This window comes from Triturus cristatus, chromosome 10 (assembly GCF_964204655.1).
Source record: "Triturus cristatus chromosome 10, aTriCri1.1, whole genome shotgun sequence".
Lineage (NCBI taxonomy): Eukaryota > Metazoa > Chordata > Amphibia > Caudata > Salamandridae > Triturus > Triturus cristatus.
In genome coordinates, this window is record NC_140593.1 from 362,935,184 (window position 1) to 362,957,153 (window position 21,970).

A 21,970-nucleotide genomic window follows, 5' to 3' on the forward strand; every position below is an offset into this window, starting at 1 on the left:
GCGGACTATGAAAGCGGCAGGATTTTGACTTTTAGCAAGAAATATGATCACCTTTACAGGTCTGAGGCTTCTTCCACTGGGCAGACAGAGATGACCAACAAAACAACAGATAATTCCGTCATTAGTGATACTGAATCGGACGTGTCAGAAGGAAACATATCAAGTGAAGAGCACATTCCGAAACAGATCAATTTTTTAGACGAGTTTCGGGTGATGAGAAAAGATCGTCAGAAAATGAGAGACAATCCACCCACGAGAGCGAGAGGACGAGGACGGGGCCGGGGCAGAGGACAAGGAAGCGACGCAACAGACAAAAGAGACTCAAGCAACGATGGGAGCACAGACAGAGGAAGGGGTGCCATGGGAAATCGAAGAACACGCTCCGACAGGAAATACTAATGGATAAGAATATGGTAAACAAAACAGTGGTTAATCTGTATAGTAGGCCCATTAGTGACTTGGATAAAAAAACTCTGTGTCTTGGTCTTTCCTTTTGTCCATCTTCTCCCTTCAGCTATACGGACGCTAGAATCGATCTGTTTAAATTTGTCAGAAAATTAAAACTAAAAAAATGGCACAAACTCAAAAGGCTTTATCACACTCCGGCCAGACAACACACTACCAGGTCTGATGACAATCTCACCATTGGGGATGTGGATACTCTCATTGTCATAGCCACATTAGATAATGAAAATGAGATCACCAACGAAGATATCAGCACTTCCCAAATCCTAGAGAATATGGAACTTGAACAAGGGGCTTTGGCTAGGACAGAATTCAGGGTAAAATCAACTTTCATACCCACATTACCCAATGACAACATAGACACCTTCCATGATTGCACCATTCAGGCACTCATGGAGTTAAGACAAATAAACAAGAAACAATCTAGGGATAACTTTAATAATTTGTCATTTATCCAAAGACAAGCACTTAAAGCCTTTTATGATGACACTAGCATTGTGATCCGCCCTGCTGATAAAGGCGGCAATATTGTAATTTTGGACAGAGAGGATTATATACAGGAAGCCTTACGCCAGTTGAATGACATCAAATTCTATACACCCATCACTTTATGATCTTAGCATTACCAACCTATGGGAAAAACTTGTCACCTGGAAAGATAAGGGACTGTTGGTGTGGGAAGAATTTTGCTACTTAAAAAATGATCATCCCAAACTTCTCATACTCTACCTACTTCCCAAGTTACATAAAGACAGCACGAAACCACCTGGGCGCCCCATAGTTTCTTCAATTGGCAGTGTCAGCGAACATATATCCAAATACGTTGATCATTTTCTGAGAGATTTTGTTATTGAGATGCCCAGTTATCTTAGAGACACAAAAGATTTTCTTTGTAAAATTGACAAGTTAAGTTGGAACACAAACTTTTTGTTTATTGTTCTCGACGTACACTCACTTTATACCATCATAGATAATCAACATGGGATGGAGGCATGTGAGCATTTTTTACAACAGAGACCTCTCAGATATCGAGAACACAGTAAGATGATTATGGAAATGATACACTTTTGTCTTAACAATAACATTTTTTCATTCAATGGCGCCCTCTACAGGCAGATCAATGGTACTGCTATGGGCTTGTGCTTTGCGCCGAGCTTTGCTAATCTGTTTATGGGTTTTTGGGAACAAGAGATCTTTGGTAGTACCACACTGAAAAAAGATTTCCAACAGGTCATCATGTGGCTTCGCTACATAGATGACCTGTTTATCATCTGGAATGGCATTATAGGGGACGCTGAGAGGTTCATTGAGAAACTCAATACCAACAAATATAACATCTTACTTACAGGTAACATCAGTGCGGAACGGACAGACTTCCTTGATGTTTGCTTGGTAATTAAACAGGGCCGGATCTGCACCTCCCTTTTTCGGAAGGCTACTGCGGGCAACAGTGTTCTACATGCCCTAAGTAGTCACCCCGAGGCGTTAAAATGGAGCATACCCTATGGGGAACTGCTCAGGGCCAAAAGAAACTGTAACAATGATAACTCGTATGTAGAAGAAAGGGACAACATCATTGAAAGATTCAAATATAGGGGTTATCCCAATTGGGTTCTCAAAAAAGCCAAAGATCGGGCAGAACTTATTGAGAGAAAAGATACTCTATCTGATCCTATAAAGCCCCCTATTGATAAAGATTCGGATAACACTAGGATGATCCTTACATTTCATTCCGACTCACAAAAAATCAAACATATACTTGTCAAACACTGGGATATTCTTAAAAATGACAGTGTCCTGGGAAGCAGCACCCCCAATAGACCAACCATCACTTATAGACGTAACAAGAATATCCGCGATCTTGTGGTCAGAAATGATATAACTCAATTTCCCACCACCACGAGTCATGGTCTAATTGGATTTTATCCATGTGGCCACTGCAAGGCGTGCAAGTATAGTAAGTTCAGAGGTACCCTGTCTTATAATGGCATAACTAGAAAGATCACACAATTCCTAACATGCACTACCAGCTTTGTAATTTACGCAATAGAATGTCCCTGTAAATTATGGTACATTGGGAGTAACACTTGTCCAGCTAAAAAGAGGGTCTTGGAACATTTGAGAGCCATCACCAATCATGACCCTAAGTACCTCGTAGCACGCCACTTTGAAGAATTACATTACTCCAATGTTTCTGATGTAAGTTTCACCATTCTTGAACATGTCCCCAGAAATCCTAGAGGTGGTGACAGGGTACTTTCTTTACGACAACGGGAGTCCAGATATATCATAGATTTTCAGACAAAAACTCCGGGAGGTCTGAACATGGATGAGGAGTTATCCATTCACCTCAAAGAGAGCTCATAAACAGTGTTTATCTATGTGACATCCGGTATAGGGCATTGCCTAATCCCTTGTGATGTATATACTAGTATGTAGGACTATGACTAGTCTTATGTTTCCTTTCTCTTACAGGTAATTTTGGGGTAGGGACAGGCTTTTTAGTACCTGTCTAATGTTGTTACTCAATGTATATCTATAACTTTCTTGCTTCTTCAACTCCTTGTTAGGATGTGTAACAAATGTAATTTGTTTTTAACATTTCGTACTTTAACTGTCTTCTGTATTATTTTTTCTCACTTTTTTCACAGGAGAAAAGGAAGGGGCCCAATTTCACGTATTCACCAGCACGGGCAACCTACCCTTTTCATCCGGTATGATAACACACTTGGCACATCTTTATTCTATGCTGTCACCAGTAATGTCCACTGATATTTACACGTTCCAGGTTGGCCATGCAGTTTTATTGTGGAGCATCTGTATGACAAGTATGTGCTTGAAAGACCTTATCTTGTTGTCTTCCTGATATGGACTGGTCCTGTTACACTTGCACACACTATGTGCTTACTCTCGCTTAGCTACATACTTAAGCCAATAAGTCATGGACTGTACTTGAAAACTATACACACTATGTGTCTAACATGTTATCATTTTTGTCATGTTCGGCCATGTACATTTGCCTAATTTGGTTTAACTGGTACACTTTACGTACCTACTTTGTTATATTTGCGTAACAATGTACAGATGGTACATGTTTATTAATTGAGGCACACTATGTGCATACCACGTCCAGCCATGCATATCTACCCGGGCTTCATTAGTCCAATGTGAATGCTTCTAGCACAAGTGTATACTCTATACCATGTGGTTGACCTATATGGATGTTTAATTTGTTTTTTCCTCCCTCAGGCAACACATAGATGGTTTGTACTCTGTGAAATAGCACATTATTCGAATATATCTTAACCGTATGCCAGGAGATGTCTCCTTATGTGTAGAAGGGTAATTTACCCATTTAATAATGGCCGCCGTGTTTGCATTATCTACACTGTGTAAATTGTCCTATGTTTATTTTTCATTTGGATCGTGTTAACTTTATCAGTGTGTGATACTGACAGCACCTCACACGTGAACAAGGCTTCTGCCGAAACGCGTCGTGTGCATTAAACTGGTTACTGGGACTATTGTGTTTGCCTTTTCTTCCTGAGAGCGTATTTACGAGACTTTTGCATACTTTGTGTATATATATATATATATATATATATATATATATATATATATATCAGTGAAAAAACCATAGGTTTCACACACGTTATAGTTAGGAATTAGCATTTAAAAAACCTTAGAAATTTAGTGAAAAAAACCATAGGTTAGACACATGTTATAGTTAACTGGACATTTTACTCGTAAAAAACCATTGAAATTGCCCCGTTATAGTTAGTTCAGCTAACTATAACTCGCGCGCCCGCAATGCACTGCTGATGACGTCACATATTACATCACTCATGACATGGTCAGTGACATCACTCATGACATCACTGATGACATCTCAAATGACATCACTGATGACATCACTGATGACATCATCCAGTGAATGTGTGTTTTTCTGAAAATTAAATATGTTTTATATATGTATATGTCAAGGTCGATGGAAGAATAAATGGGTATATAAGTGTCTAAATGGATGAATTGTTTTTGAAAAATTGATTGTGTAACTGACTGATTAAGTGTATCTTAGTGAATACATGGCTTAGTGAGTAATGTTTAAATATGTAAATATCTGTATCAGTCTCTCACTTTGTGTATAAGTGGCTGCATGGGTTGGTGTGTAGCTACATGAGTGTCTAAATAGGTTATTAGTTGGTTTTTTGAGTATCAGTATGAGTGTGAGTGTCTGGTTCGGTGAGGGGTATTACGTAGTGCATGGGTGCATGAATGAGTGACTCATTGTTTGTATGTGTTGAAGACAGCATGTGTGCAGGACTGTATGGGTGGATGAGTGTATGTATGGGTGTGTTAGTGAGTGAATGACTGTCTCAATAGTGTCTTTATGTGTAACTACATATGTTTTAAACTAGTATATGTGACTATTGGTGTATATATGTGAGTATATGTGAGAGTGAGAGATTGAAAGAGTTCCTGTATGAATAAGTATGTGTTTCTATAAGTGATTGTTTAAAAGACTAAGTATGTGTAAGTTTCCGTAGAAGTAAGTGTGGTGGTGTGTGTATAACTGTATATGCAAGTAAATGTATGTTTGATTCTTTATTAGCATGACTAACTATGTGTGTGAGTACCTCTATGGATGAGTGGCATTGTGTAACAGGATGTATACGTGTATGAGTACATATGATGAGTGAGTACATGTATGAGTGACTGTATAGGACTGTTGGTGAATGAGTGGATGTGTATTTGGATCTTAGAATTACTGTATAGGTTGTTGTAACTGGTATTGGTATGTCCATTGTTTTTAAAATTTTAATTTCTATTTTTGATTGTGTGTATCAAAGGTTATATTAGGGGAAGAGGAGGTCTGCCACTCTATCACAAGGATGATGTCATCAGTGATGTCATCAGTGATGTCATTTGAGATGTCATCAGTGATGTCATGAGTGATGTCACTGACCATGTCATGAGTGATGTAATATGTGACGTCATCAGCAGTGCATTGCGGGCGCGCGAGTTATAGTTAGCTGAACTAACTATAACGGGGCAATTTCAATGGTTTTTTACGAGTAAAATGTCCAGTTAACTATAACATGTGTGAAACCTATGGTTTTTTTCACTGAATTTCTAAGGTTTTTTAAATGCTAATTCCTAACTATAACGTGTGTGAAACCTATGGTTTTTTCACTGAATTTCTAAGGTTTTTTAAATGCTAAGTCCTAACTATAACGTGTGTGAAACCCATGGTTTTTTCAGTGAATTTGCAAGGTTTTTTAAATGCTAATTTTTTTTTTTTCTTCTATTTTTTCTAACATATTTTTATTTTAATTTTCTTACCTTTTATAAAGACTATGATTAAATTTTTAAAATTCTTTAATTTGTTTTTTTAATATATTTTTTAAAATAAACATGTAAAATTTATTAGCAGTACTTTTTTTCTATTTTTTCATTTTTTTTTAGTACGCGTACCGTAAGCTCACGGTAAGCGTACGGTTTACGCAACGCCCGTAATTTATCTACGCTTTTTGCGTATAGTTACGCAATTTGCGTAGCCGCGCGTACTCCGCGTGGGACGCGTACGCGCACGTTACGCGGAAGTGTCGGGTAGTGACTGTTATGCGCAGTAAGCGTACCGTAAGCGTACCGTAAGCGTACCGTAAGCGTACCGTAAGCGTACGGTAGGTCATGTGATCATGAAACACAACTTTTGATTGGTTGAAACTACTTTCAGTTCTAGAACTCTTCTACACCACACCCATTCCCCTCATTTCTGCTTGTGATCCCTTGGGAGAAGGAGCTGGTTTGTCTTTGGGATACGATGGCAGAACAGCAGAGCTCTTCTGAGAGTGAGGCTAGCACTAGCAGCACTGTCTTGAGGCAGAGATCGAGGAAACAAAAGCCCTCTTATGTATGGGATTATTTTACTTTTCCTGAAGGCCAGCAAAAGGTGAATGCACCCTTAGTAACTTGCAGGCTGTGTCAGCGTGTACTTTCTAGAGGTAATCCTGACAGGAAGTATTCCTTTGGGAATCACACCATGAAGAGACACCTCCAGGATGTACACAGAAGGACACATGGTCATCTTTTTGGAGGTAACTCTTAGAAAGACAAGCAAGTACATCCACAGCAGCTCAGCCTGGACCATCATCTGCAGGGCTGACTCCTTCTTCTGCAGGTCAGGTGAGCCCTTCATCTGTGGGGGGAGCATCTCCTTCTGCTGGCCCTCTGGAAATTAACCCTCGATTTCTGAGGGTTGATATTCGATGTGCCTCTTGTCATGATCTAATTTGTCATAGGGAGACCAGTGTTTCCCTAGTGAACAACAAAATAGATCAGCACACTTGTCACAGAGACTAATTTTTCCATGCTTTCTTTCCTCTGTCCCTGCATGAACACAACGGTTCTTTTAAGAGCCAACCTTATCTTTCATCTTTTTTTTACATATGTTTTTAAAAACTTTTTTTTTTTTTTTTACCGTACGCGTACGGTGCGCGTACTTTTTTTTTTTTTTTTAAAAAAAACACTAAAAATCAATTATCACATTACAAGGTCCTTGAGAGACTACAATTATTATTATTGACTTACCATACCCACTCAAAAAAATATTTATTCATTTGTTTTTTAAAAAAATAGCTTTAAAAATGGTTCTAGTTTTCGAAATTTTTCTATATCAATCTGAAAAAAAAGAAAAAAAAAAGTATTAATATTTTTAAAACATTTTATTATACAGTACACATATTTACATATTTTTCAAAAAATATTTTTGCCTTATTTTTGCTGTTTTCAGAATATATTGCCTTAGTGATGCTGAATGTATTTGCATTACAGACTGAAACCTGAAAACCCCACTCGCTTGTAAATACTGTGCATGATTATACATGGCAAGCAGATGGGTGTGTGCTAAGAGTCTGCTTCTTCCCCCAAAAAATCGCTCCCCCTTTTTCCTACTAATGCAACTGTGAAATCACCAAAAAAAAACGCAATAAATCTCTGCCTGTAATTCCTATTTCCACACAGAGTCATGTTTTCACATTAGTCCCAAAACGAAATTTCTTTGCCAATTTGAAAGCACACTTACTGCTCTTTTTTTTTTGGGCAAGTGAAAATCACTTTTACAGACTGACACATTATGAAACCACTTTTTTCGATTTTCTTAAATGCACATGTCCAAACTTCTTTTTCAGACCACCTCCATGTGTAACCTGGGTGGCTGCCTACACTCCAGCAAGGGCAACCAGCCTTAGTGATGCTGAATGTATTTGCATTACAGACTGAAACCTGAAAACCCCACTCGCTTGTAAATACTGTGCATGATTATACATGGCAAGCACATGGGTGTGTGCTAAGAGTCTGCTTCTTCCCCCAAAAAATCGCTCCCCCTTTCCATCTAATGCAACTGTGAAATCACCAGAGCAATACGCAATAAATCTCTGCCTATAATTCCTCTCTGCACACAGAGTCATGTTTTCACATTAGTCCCAAAACGAAATTTCTTTGCCAATTTGAAAGCACACTTACTGCTCTTTTTTTTTTGAGCAAGTGAAAATCACTTTTACAGACTGACACATTATGAAACCACTTTTTTCGATTTTCTTAAATGCACATGTCCAAACTTCTTTTTCAGACCACCTCCATGTGTAACCTGGGTGGCTGCCTACACTCCAGCAAGGGCAACCAGCCTTAGTGATGCTGAATGTATTTGCATTACAGACTGAAACCTGAAAACCCCACTCGCTTGTAAATACTGTGCATGATTATACATGGCAAGCACATGGGTGTGTGCTAAGAGTCTGCTTCTTCCCCCAAAAAATCGCTCCCCCTTTCCATCTAATGCAACTGTGAAATCACCAGAGCAATACGCAATAAATCTCTGCCTATAATTCCTCTCTGCACACAGAGTCATGTTTTCACATTAGTCCCAAAACGAAATTTCTTTGCCAATTTGAAAGCACACTTACTGCTCTTTTTTTTTGGGCAAGTGAAAATCACTTTTACAGACTGACACATTATGAAACCACTTTTTTCGATTTTCTTAAATGCACATGTCCAAACTTCTTTTTCAGACCACCTCCATGTGTAACCTGGGTGGCTGCCTACACTCCAGCAAGGGCAACCAGCCTTAGTGATGCTGAATGTATTTGCATTACTGAGTCCAACCTCAAACCCTTAAACTATTCTTTTTTTTTCCAGTACACCTTAATTTATTGTGAAAACATACTCCATATTATTTTACATGTTCCTCACATTTAAATTTCTCCCAAAACAGAAAATGATAAACGCAACTACAACAAAAAGAATTTCCATTTCTATTATTCATTTCTTAAGTTACCACATACATCCCCTCTCAAACTCTAAACTCACCTTTAAAATTAGTTAGTTGTGAAAGAAATGTGACACTCAAACAGCAGATTATCAGAGCCAGGATCTCTGTTGTGTTCACCTCTCTCCTCTCAGCAGAACCAGATAATGGCAAACTTTCCCTCTATTTTTCCACACATATACATGTAAGTTTCAAATCTCAGTGCTTCCCCCTTTTTTTCAAATGTAATCACACATTTCTATTGGTTGAAAACCAACCCTTTTCCAAAAGTACCCTGCCCCCAACTTGACTTCTGCCTAGTACCCTTCCCCCAACTTGACTTCTGCCTGCTACCATAGCAACAGCTCATGGAACACTGCTGTGTGGAGTTAGGTCAGAAGTTCGCCACACAATGTTTCAATTCCACAGAGCAAGAGTGCTTGACTTTTCAAACCTAACAGCAAATCCATAGTACTGTTCTTTGGTAACACATTTTTTTGTACCAATACAAAACATGCTTCTATTAGTTTACACATACAGCCTAGTTTTTATTCTAGAATGGTATGAAACAGCCAATCAGTTCTTTTTGTTTTGAAAAAAATATGTATGCCTCCATTTCCAAACTGTCTTTCTTTTCATATTGCCATTCTACTGAAAGACACCTCCTGAGTGCATCCAGTTCTCCTTTGAAGATGTTCACAGTGTGGATTGTAGGGCACAGCTATGTCTTCTGGGGTGAAAAGTTTGCAGAGAAAACAGATATGGTGAGAGACCTTGCTTTGCCAAATGTAGACATTAAATGGATTGGTCAGAGAGGGTTAAAGTGGCACCAATTGATGCCATTGGTGAAATCCTTCATGCAAATCCAACACCCTGACCTCATAATAGTGCACTGTGGTGGCAATGACCTAGGCACTTTGACTGGGGTAGGTCTGGAAATGCTTATGAAGGACACCTTTGCACAACTGTTTTCACTTTTCCCTAAAACTGGCTTTGTGTTTTCCAACATATGCCAAAGGCAAAAATGGAACTGGTCCAATCATTTCTGTCCGCAGATTGACAAAGCAAGAAAGCACGTCAACAAATCTGTTTCTGCTTTCCTCCGTGACTATGGTATGGGTGCCATTTACCACAACAACTTGCGTTATGACATGCAAGACATTTATAGAGGAGATGGTGTGCACTTCAATGATAAAGGGAACAGAGTCTTCCTCTTGAACCTTAGACTCTGCATCGGTACTTACTTGTAGGTACCACTAAAAAATCATTTCATAAACACAACGGCTCTTTTTAGAGCCCCCTAATATCTAAACACTTAAATCTGAATTTCATTTATTTATTTATTTTTTTTCCTACCGTACGCTTACCGTAAGCTTACCGTACGCGTACCCCGTGATTTTTTTAAAAATCAATAAATGTTTTCTTTGTACTTTACAGTCCTTCTTTGACCCCCTCACAAATGTAAGGGGGTCTGTAACTCTCCTCATTGCCCCCTTTTCTTGTTTTCACTCTTTTTTTTCTGAGTGAAACACACAAAATGGCGGCCGCCGCTTCCTGGTTTCGGCCGATTCGAATGTTTACTAATATCTAACAGCCAATCAGAATCGCGCTCATGCACGCCACCGTACGCGTACCGTAAGCTTACCGTAAGCGTACGGTAAGCGTACCGTAAGCGGGCTCAGATATATATATTGATTTAAAGGCTATTTTCTCAGAATCTACTGAACAGATTTACACCAAACCTACAAAAGGCACTTCCTTGACATAGGGACTACCTCTCTGCCAAATTTCTAGTAATTCTGTTCAGCCGTTCGGGCTGTAGCTCGTTCTAAAGGTCCTATGGAAAAATGCATGGGAAAAACGCATTTTGGGACCCCCCTTTTATCTCAGCCCCCGCTTGACGTATCCCCCCGAGACTTTCAGGGTAGGAGCGGAGCGTAGCGCCCCACCTATTTTGAGAAATTCGCGAGGATTCATCGACCGGCGCCAAAGTTATTCAAAATAGAATGTTGCGGATTTCCTATGGAAAAGGGGTCCTAACTATAACTACCTACTGGCGACCGCCAGTAGGTAATATATATATATATATATATATCCAAAGACCGCTGGTGCAACAGGAAGACGAAATGCATCGGAATCCAAATTCACAGGCGGACACGGACCTTTGTTAAAGTGCTGAGTTTATTCGGTTAGGTTGTCGTCATAACGTTTCGGCTCAGCAGAGCCTTGATCACATGACAACGTGAGTTTACAATGAGATCCAATAAATAGCAGCCACCATGGGTTCAAAGTGCAAGATCATAGACACATGACTTCCGGTGTAGAAGACATAGAAAAAACACTGAATGTGTTATGACAGTAAATTGCAATGTAAACAACATGTCTTAAAAAATATATATATATATATACTGATGCCGGGACAATCCCAATACATGTGCAAAATTCGCTGTTTTATAGAAATGTAAAACAATAAATAAGTAAGTTAATAAAAACAAACCATCTATTTACAATATAAATCATTTATACATCAATTCATGGCTTGAATGCCTAGAAATATAATAGTATAGTCCATGGGACATAATTGATTAAAAGGCCATCATAGTTCAATATAGCTATTGCAACGAAATATACTAAAAATATATGTATATTGATAATGGCATAAATGCCTGTTGCACCTAACAATCAAACATAAAGATCATCATATTCACATACAAAACAGCAAAAAGTATTAAAAAGGCATGATCCTGGCTTCAATTAATTAAAGACATGTACATCACTTCTGAGGTTCCATGTGTCTAATATAGAACTTATGGTGTATATCTGTGCTAAAGTTGGATCAAAAAATATGTGCCAAATATGTGCAAAGAATAATAAATGAACAGGGAAAAAAGGGGGGAATAGAAACCAAAATGTCCTGCTGCGTCAAGCAACGAGACAAATCAGGACATCAATTGTCTACAGATCATGAAACTACTTCATTATTGCCCTTGGAGAAAATAAAGGAGAAGAAACAGGTATAGAGGATGTGATATAACATCAGAAATGGACAGACATAAAAAATGGGATATGAAATCACATGAGGAAGGCAAAAAAGGGGATACAATGTGACCCACTGTAAATGAATCCCGGGGGGCAACTATACCTAACTTCTACAAAAATTGGGGAAGACCATTAAGACTAAAATTACAGTTAAGGGTTGGTATTTGCCTACAGCTATGGTAACCTTATACTAGTGTATTTCTAGATCATGGTACCCAATCTCATATCATGGTAAACATGTATACAAATCCTCCGTTAAATTCAAACCTTTCGGATGTTTAGTATCAAGACGTAGGATGTATTGTGTTTCCAGTTTGCGGAGTCTTGTCTCTCTATTGCCCCCTCTTCTACTGGCTAAGACAGCATCAATGACGAAGTAACTGAGTAATCGATTGTCACTTTGATGGTACTCCCTGAAGTGTCTGGCCACTGGGTATGTGTTGTCATGGTTTGCTATGGCCCTGAGATGCTGGAGGATTCGCTTATGCACAGCTAGTTTCGTGCTACCTACATAGCGCAGTGAGCATGGACAAGATAACACATATACCGCAAATTCTGTTTTACATGTGAGTAACTTGCTAATCTGATGTTGAGTGTTACTGAAACCATCCTGGTATGATTTCGTGTTTACCCCTTGCAGGCATGATTTACAAGTTTTACACTTGTAAAATCCTGTGTTAGATGCTAGCCAGGTAGTTTTCTCAATAGCTTCAGGATTTGTGTCAACAAGTATATCCCTCATAGAGGGGGCTCGACTGAATGTAAGAGAGGGACGCAATGGCAAAAAGGCGCCTATGACCGGGTCATTGAGTACAATGGGCCAGTTACGGTTGATGATTCTACATAGGTCCCTATGTTGTCTACTGTACCCAGTGATAATTCTAAAAGTGTTGATTGCCTCATTGGGAGTAACAGCTACATTAGCAACAGTAGTGGTTTGGCTATGGGTGTAGGGTCTTAAAAGATCCTCCCTCGAGTGTTGCATAGATTTAACTATCGCACTCTCTATGATTTTTCTAGAGTAGCCTCTTGCCAAAAATCTAGCACTGCTTGAAAGCTGCGCAGCAGTTAAATCAAAGTTGTTGCTACACACCCTTCTAATGCGTAACATTTCGCCTTAGGGGATGCTTCCTATTAGGTGGGCTGGGTGTGAGCTTCTGGCATGAAGGAGCGTGTTGCCAGCTGTTTTCTTGCGGTACAGTCTCGTTTCCAATCTTTCATTGTGGACATATACCTCAGTATCCAAAAATGTTACTGATGTCTGGCTCATGTTTGCAGTGAAGGCTAGATTGTGATCATTGATGTTGATGTTTTCTAAAAAGCCTAGTTCTTGATTCTCATCACCTCGCCAGACAATGAATAGATCATCAATAAACCTGTACCATGCTACCACATGCTCATCCAACTCTTTCTTGAATTTTACCCTGAGGACCAGTTCTTCCCAAGCCCCCATGAAGAGACAAGCATAACTCGGTGAAAAACTGGCCCCCATAGCAACTCCCTGAGGTTGGCGATACATCAAGTTGTTGAACATAAAAACATTGTTGGTCAGGCAGTATTGTAGCATTTGCAAGAGCATATTGTTGTGTTCATTTTCATATTCATCCCTCTGATTTAAATAATGGGAGACGGCCCTGAGACCAATGTCATGTTTGATGCTCGTGTAGAGGGCCGTGACATCCAAGGCAAGCATCCAATAACCTTTCTTCCACTTAATATGTTGTATCTTACAAAGGAAATCCCCTGTGTCCTGAATATATGAGGGAAGCTTGATGACAAAAGGCTGAAGAAAAAAATCAATGTAAATAGAGGTTTTCTCCAACAACCCCCCTCTGGCCGAAATAATGGGTCTACCAGGGGGTTTGGTGATGTCTTTGTGGACCTTCGGTATGAAATAGATCACAGGAATCATGGGATTATCAACTTTGAGGAACTTAAGTTCAGGTTCAGATAAAAGCCTCTTATTCTTCCACTTCATGAGTTTGGAATAGTAATCCTGTGCCATCATTTTAAGATCACTTGCGTTGGTTCTTATGTAGCATTGTCTATCATTAAGTTGAGCATATGCTTCTTTGTCATAAAATGTTCTTTCCATGAGGACAATATTGCCGCCTTTGTCACTTTGGCGAACCACGATGTTTTTGTTAGTACTGAGTTTTTTCATGAGCTGATTGTATTCAAATGTTTGCCTGTCATGTTTTTTCCTTTGTGTAACAGTTTTTTTATAAAGTTTTTTTACTTGACAGACAGTATTCTCGTGAAATATATCGATTGAATCTCGTGGCATGATGGGATTGAAGACAGATGGCGGTTTAAAGGATGTTCTCGCTGGCTCACTGCTTGTTTGGTTATAAGCGTAACCAGATCCTTCTGTTTCCCATAGTTCGAATAGTTCTGCAGTTTGTGATAAATCACAGGAGTTGTTGTTGCCAGAGGGCTGGGTATTTGGCACGGTGGTATCGTCAGGTTTCTTGAGAGCAAAGTGTTTACGTAGTTTTAACTTTCTAACAGCTTTATATATGTCACATCTCGTGTTGGCATAATTCATGTTTGCTTGGGGGACAAATGAAAGGCCCAGCCTAAGAATGTTTTCTTCCATTTCCGTAATTTCAAACGTGCTGAGATTAATGATGGTCTTGTCATTGGTATCGACGTTTATTCCTTTGTCGACCATCGACCCCTGCCTCTCCTTCTGTTTGGATACGTTGCGCCTCTTCCTCGCCCTCTGCCTGCACCTGCATTTGTAGTTGGTGAGCTTTCTCCGTGTTGCTTTAGGGTCCGAGGTCTGAGCGTTCGCCAGTAGATAGTTATAGTTACAACCTAGTTTCCATAGGAAATCTCAAAATTCTATTTTGAATAACTTTGGCGCCGGTTGACGAATCCTCGCGAAATTTTCAAAATTAATGGGGCGCTCCGCTCAGCTCCTACCCTGAAAGTCTCGGGGTGATTCGTCAAGCGGGGGCCGAGAAAAAGGGGGGGTCCCAAAACGCGTTTTCCCCATGCATTTTTCCATAGGAGCTTTAGTCGCAGCTACAGCCCGAACGGCTGAACAGAATTACGTGAGATTTGGCAGAGGTAGCCATAAGGTCAAGGAAGTGCCTTTTGCAGGTCTGGTGTAAATCTGTTCAGTATTTCCTGAGAAAATAGCATTTAAAAGCATATCAATATCTATACGCGCGCACCGTGCGCGCACAGTGCGCGCACCCTGCCGTGCACGAGCGCAATTCTGATTGGTTGTTAGATGTCGGTAAACATTCGAATCGGTCGAAACCAGGAAGTGTCGGCCGCCATTTTGTCTCTCGCAGTCTGAGGGGGTGAAAAAAAAAGGTGGAGAACGTGAAAAGGGGGCAGAGTGGACAGTTCCTGACCCCCTAGCCTTGGTCAGGGAGTCACAGAAGGACCCCCAAGGGAGAAAAAAACATGTTTTTTTTTTTTTAAATAGCGAGGTGCGCGCACCAAGCGCACCTCGCGATTTACAAAAAAAACACGCACGCACGGTGAAAAACCTGAAAAAAAAAATAATAAATACATAACTTAGCATTTAAAAAAACGTACAAATTCACTGAAAAAACCATACGTTTCACACACGTTATAGTTACGAATTAGCATTTAAAAAACCTTGCAAATTCACTTAAAAAACCATAGGTTTCACACATGTTATAGTTAGCTGGACATTTCACTCGTAAAAAACCAATGAAATTCCCCCGTTATAGTTAGTGCAGGCAACTATAACTCACGCGACCGCAATCCTCTGCTGATGACGTCAGATATTACATCACTGATGACATATGTGTCTTTATGAAAAATAAATATTTGTAATATATGTATAGCTAAAGATTAATGGAAGAAGACATGGGTAAATAAGTGTCTAAATACAGTGATGTAATATCTGACGTCATCAGCAGAGGATTGCGGTCGCGTGAGTTATAGTTGGGTGCACTAACTATAACGGGGGAATTTCATTGGTTTTTTACGAGTGAAATGTCCAGCTAACTATAACATGTGTGAAACCTATGGTTTTTTAAGTGAATATAAATATGAATAAAAAATATCGATGTAAGAAATATTGATATATGCATATAGATATGAAATAAAATAATATAGATTAAATATATTAAATAATATTACTTTTAACAAAATAAATTTCATTTAATAAATAATTTCATCAAAATATAACCAATAAACTTAATTACAAAAATTAACACACAACCATAATATATATATATATATATATACATATATATATGTATATATATAGAGATATATATATATATATACATATATATATGATTTATTAATTGTAATTTATTTTGTTAAAAATAATATTATTTAGTATATGTAATCCATATTATTTTATTATATATTTATATATATATATATATATATTTATTTTTTTACATCAATATTTTTGATTCAATATTTTTGTACTTACCTGTTTAGCTATGGGAATCGATATTTTTGTAGTCTATATTTTTTTCTCAATATTTAGAACATTGATATTTATTTCATCGATGTTCTCTCAGTAAACCAGTTCAGACCAGGGGTAGGCACAATTGGCCAGTGCTTAAATGTTATCTGATGACAGAGAAGTACCTCAGGGTAAAAAAGGGGCCACTTCATTTGGTGTTCATAGATTTTAACCAGCTAATGACCTTATCATTCTTTCCAGACTCTGGACATTGATGGAATCAATGGGGGTTGAAGCTAATCACTACTGATTAAACAACTACATCACGATCTGACGGTGAAGGTTCGGTATGGCCAACAGGGTGAAACAAGCTCGGAAATAGAATCCCTACAGGGAGTGAGATAGGCTTGTATTCTTACCCTCTGCCTGCTATGTATAAACTAATAATCCGATTTCTCACATCTTTTGTTCGTGAAGGATTTTCTCCAGTGTAAATGTAGGTTTCAGGGAAGAGTGGTTAGGAGGCAGTCAGAATGGATGTCTTATTTTCCTGGCCATAACCCAGAAACGTCAATTTACTGACCTTTAGATATGGCTAACTACAGTGGAGCTGTAGCTTTGAATGCAGAGTCTGTGTCCACCACCATGGTTTTTCCCTGTCTCTCCAAATAAAATGTGGCCTCTACAGCAACTGATATCCACCCTGGGAAGGTGAGTGGGTAAGTCTTACAAAGCCCATGATCAAATATATAAGTCACAAGCACTTGTTTCAAAGAACTTCAACTTGTCATTAAAAAGCTGCAGGCAGGGTGGGCTAAACCATGTAGTAGCCGACGTTGTTCTAATAACTTGAGGTCAAAAATCCCTTCAAAAATTGCTGGCACTGCAGGAGCATGCCGGAATGTGGTTATCATCATTATAAGTAATCCTTATTCGATTAATGAAAAATAAAAGAAGAAAACACAGACCACACATGTAAAAAACATATCACTGCTGTTAAATTGCAAACTTTAAACTTAAAAAAGCATAGAGTTAAGATGGCGGTCTACAGCTTTTAAAATGTGCACATTGTTTAACAGACTTCTGTCCCAGATAACATTTGTGAGAAGCATGGAGCTGGTCTTCTTCAGTCAAAGCTATGCTTCTGCAGCACGGGAATAAAAAAAAACAATTGTGAAAATTCTGCAAAATTTACAGAATGAAAATGTATCAAGGTCGAAGGGGATAATCCGTCACAGGGACAAATAATAATTGAAGCAGTATCATACTGACCTATGTATCATACTGAGACTATGTATATTACATAGTCTAAATCGGACTAAAAGGGCATTATTCCAAGATTGAGAGGCTAAATGCTAAATATGGCTCCAAACCCAGTGAAGTCTGTAAAATGGCATATTGTCCCATTGAGGGTTTCTGCAAGTCTTCTGCTGCTCTTAAGGAACACTTACGATCCATGTATAGCTTCTTTGCTTAAACCTTATCCTTTATTGCTTTTGAGGAGAGATTATCAAAGTAGGCTGTACCCAGCTCCTTCGCAACAAATTTAATATGGTGGTACCATGGGATTTTAAGGGAGTTATCACTTGTATGACAATCATCAATTATTTGTCAATGTAGGTGTACGTGTTTGTTATTCCAAACTGATATCTGCATTAGAAGGGGAGGTAATTTAATATAATCCTCAACATAGCTTAGTCTCAGTTCTTTACAGGCAAAATAATGTGGGCTACTCGGAGGTAAAGCAAGCTCGACAGAAGCGATTTTCCTAGACTTGGAGGTAATTCACACAGCTATAACTCCCCTTGCAGACACTGTAGGGTAAAGTTGGTAAACATTTCCTTTCATTAATTTCCAACAAAGGTAGAATTGGCTTGCTACCAATGTCGGTATCAAAGTTAAACAGAATATCCACCAATTGGAAGAATCTTTTTTTTTTCAAAAATGGATAAATGGAAATAACAGCAACAGAGGATGCAAAGAACATAGGGGTCCAAGAAGGAATAGAATCAAATGTCACCCCAAAAATATGAAATATTTTCATTTCATTTGAAATCAAGGGCAACCAGCAATACACTACCTCTATAGTACACACTTCACATTTTAGCATTGGGTTCCACATTTGCATCAGCAAATATGTTTCATTGCACAACTCCTGGTCCCCCCTTAACTAAATCTCCCTGTCTTTATATGTCTACTGGCTTCAACCTCAGGTCCGACCCTTTCTCTTCACCCTGAGGGTTGACTCCCTGCTTGAAGGAGCAATTTCACTATCTCCGATCACCCGTCTACTAGCTGAGACAACACAAGGATATCTTCACCACACACTTTCTCAAATTTTCTCAAACTTCCCCTCCCTTCATACACTACCCTTTCTGCAGGTGAATAGTTTCCAACTGTTCACCTGCACGCGTTGTCTGTAGAGCTAGGATGCATGAGGGTAGCTATCGCGCTTAACAAATGGTCTTTTCATTTCATTCATTTCAAGACATTCATCCTCGCCACCCACATTGCTTTGGGGCTACTGCAATCCGCCACTGTCACACAAAATCACCCTTCACTAATACAAAATCCAGCATGCAGAGCAGCAACATGGCCCTGGGTAGGGCAACACTACAGGGTAAACATTGTTTCAAAGGACAGCCCCATATCGTGTGGAAGGACGCCTTCATTTCCTCACATATGATGTAATCTGGTGATTGCGTTCTGCATATCTGTGGTAACCTGATGTTGGTGTAATGCATCCTTTCCATAGTTCCCTGCTGCTCAGCCAGTGTGTGTGTGATGTAATGGAACATTGATGAGTGCCTTGCCAGTTGGACAGAGTGTGCCGAGCAGTGAGGATGCTGCTCCTGGTGGGGCAATTACTTATAGATTGTAACCAGTGGCTTAAGATATAACTTGTACAATATATCTACATCTTATAATCTAGGTGACCTGACTCCTACTTACAAGAAGGTATTCTGTATTTAGAACACTGGTGACAACAGTAAATGTGAAATAAAATTAATGTTTACGTGTGTGCAGAAGAGGGCTGTGAGTGGTCCCTGGTCTTGTAGAGTCCTTCCTAACGGGTTAGGACTCGGTTTGTGTGCAGTAGAGGGAATGAGTAGTTCACCAGCCCTACCATACATTCCATAGTCGTGATAATTTATGAGTGGCGGGGTAATTGTATTACCTGTGATAGTGTATAGTAGGAGGTGCGTTAGTTGTATTTACCTGTCTTGGTAATTTATGAGTGTAATTGTTCTTCCTGTCTTGATGATTTTAAGAATTTGAATATTTGTTGGACTGATTGATTGCTGTGTTTTCCATTTTACGTCCTGTTGTATTTTCATTTATCTCTCCAAGGGGACGAGATGTGTTGTAACCTGATGTTGTTATAATGCATCCTTTCCATAGTTCCTCAGTTCCCTGCTGCTTAGCCAGTGTCTGTGTGATGTAATGTAATGTAATGTTGATGAATGCCTTGCCTGGAAGAGTGTTGGAGAGGGTGGGCTGAGCAGTGAGCATGCTGCTCCTAGTAGGCATTTACTTATAACCTGTAACCAGTGGCTTAGGATATAACTTCTAAAATAAATCTACATCTTATAATCTATGTGACCTGGCTACCTGACTTCTAATTACGAGAATTCATCCTGTATTTACAACAGTATCCCTGTGATAATATACCTTGTGTAATACTTTTAATTGTATCAGTCTCATTCTAGCCTTAATCGCCACTTCATCGGAATGCATGAGTCCTTCTTTCCAGTGTAAATATTTCATTTGCCAGCATTATCTTACCATATGGACCATAGTTTTTTCAGCTTGTTCGGTTCATTATTGGCGAGGGATTGGTATATACTGGAGATTACCCCTCTAGGCAGCCATCTGCCAACACACTGTTTTCCAGCAATTTGCTAACCTATATTTCCATTCAATCCATGGAGTATCCCTCTAGCGCAAGACTCAACTGAAAATATTTGGACTGCTGATAAGAGGTTAGCTCATACTTGGTTTCATTTTAGAAATATACGAATAGGCTTGTCTGGACATGTGCATTGTTGTCTTGACAGAGTGCTGCTGTTATTTCCAGCTCATGTGGATGGAGTCTTGTCCCCGTGCATTGTTGAAGTGGTTGTCAAATTATTAAATGCCTTGGACAGGGTTGTACAGTGCTGAAAGGTCTGGGTGTCAGACTCGAATAAAGCAAGTTGTATTTTTCCTGACCATGCACACTACAGACACCACTACCGGATAGGACGTCTGTGACCCGAACAATGATTATTTTCCAAACTCCACACAAACACAAATAGATTTATAGGGACAGGTATTCATTTGACCCGCATGTACCAGTCCTGCTTGGGCTATGGTATTAAGTAGCATTTTGTTGTTTGGACAACGGCCCATTCAGTGCCCACCCATGGGTATGCCATTGGTCACTCGCTAACAACTATACTGCAAAGACACACCATGTCCTGTGTTTCCAGTTTTGGGATTTTTAAACAATATTAAATTTCACGCTGGGGCTTGTAGACAAATCCTTTTTAAAAAAAAATTTAGGTCGAACCTCTGCGAGGCATGCTATATTCGAGTATGGACATGAAGCTCGGCCCACTCTCCGCCCATATTTTTCATTGGCTTGTAAATGCTGGCTTCTGATTTGTTAATTGGCTTGTTAGTCCCTCCTTAGTGTTGTTACACAGTATGTCTTATTTAGTCTGTAAGCACTATTTTCCTTAATTAGTTTCTCCTACTGCAGGCACATTGTTTCCTGCAACTTTCAGCGCGCCCTGCGTGCTTTCACTTTCCAAGCAGCCCGGGACAATAGCGGGCGCTTCTTTGAAATGAAATAGGTCTCGCATTTACAAGAGTTTGAGCTATTGGCATTGTAAATGACAATGCCTGTTATTTATGTGTTAATTATCAAAACAGATAAATAAAAGGCATTGTCATTTACAATGCCAATAGCTTAAACTCTCGCAAATGCGAGACCTATTGCATTACAAATGCTTGTCTGATCTGTTCTGGATCAGAAACGAAGAAGGAAGCCATTCCTCTATATTTAAAGTGCTCACAAGAGCTCTAAAGAAATAGAATAAGGTTTACCCTCTTTATGACCAGTATGAGTAAGAGCTAATTACTTGCTCTGTAAACATAAAATACTGACTTTTTGTAAAAACATGAACTATTGGCCTTATTTATGCTTTAGTGGATGTCGCACAGTTGTGCCAGGGTTGCAGAAGTCATGATCTCTGCCTTCTCAGTGCAGGGCAGCAATGCCATATTTAGAGAACCCCATCTGCCTGGTGGAATCTCACTGCTGCGAATGGAACCTCCATCATGGTGCCTTCTTTCACAGTAGTGCAGTTTACCACAGAGAGTCATGCTTAAAGCACCCACTGGGAAAACATGTTTTTGTTCAAAGAAAACAAACTCCCAAAGTGAGAGTTTGTTTTTTCACATAGGGAACTTTTCCCCTGGACATGAGCGCCATTCCGTATTTTCCCTGGCCTTTCCCTTCAAACATTGCATGGTGGACACAGGCCAAAAATATGAGTGACCATACTCACCCCCTCAATAGGGTGAAGAAACTGTGACCCAGCAATCTTGTGTGGTGAATCATTTGTTTAGCTCCCTTTGCAGATTGTCTTGTTCCATTTGTGTGTGAGCCTTCATTTTATGGCTGACTGCAACCAGAGCACAACTGTGTGTTGCTCATCTGCACATCCTGGCTTTCTAAAGATCATTAACTATGGCTACATTTCTCC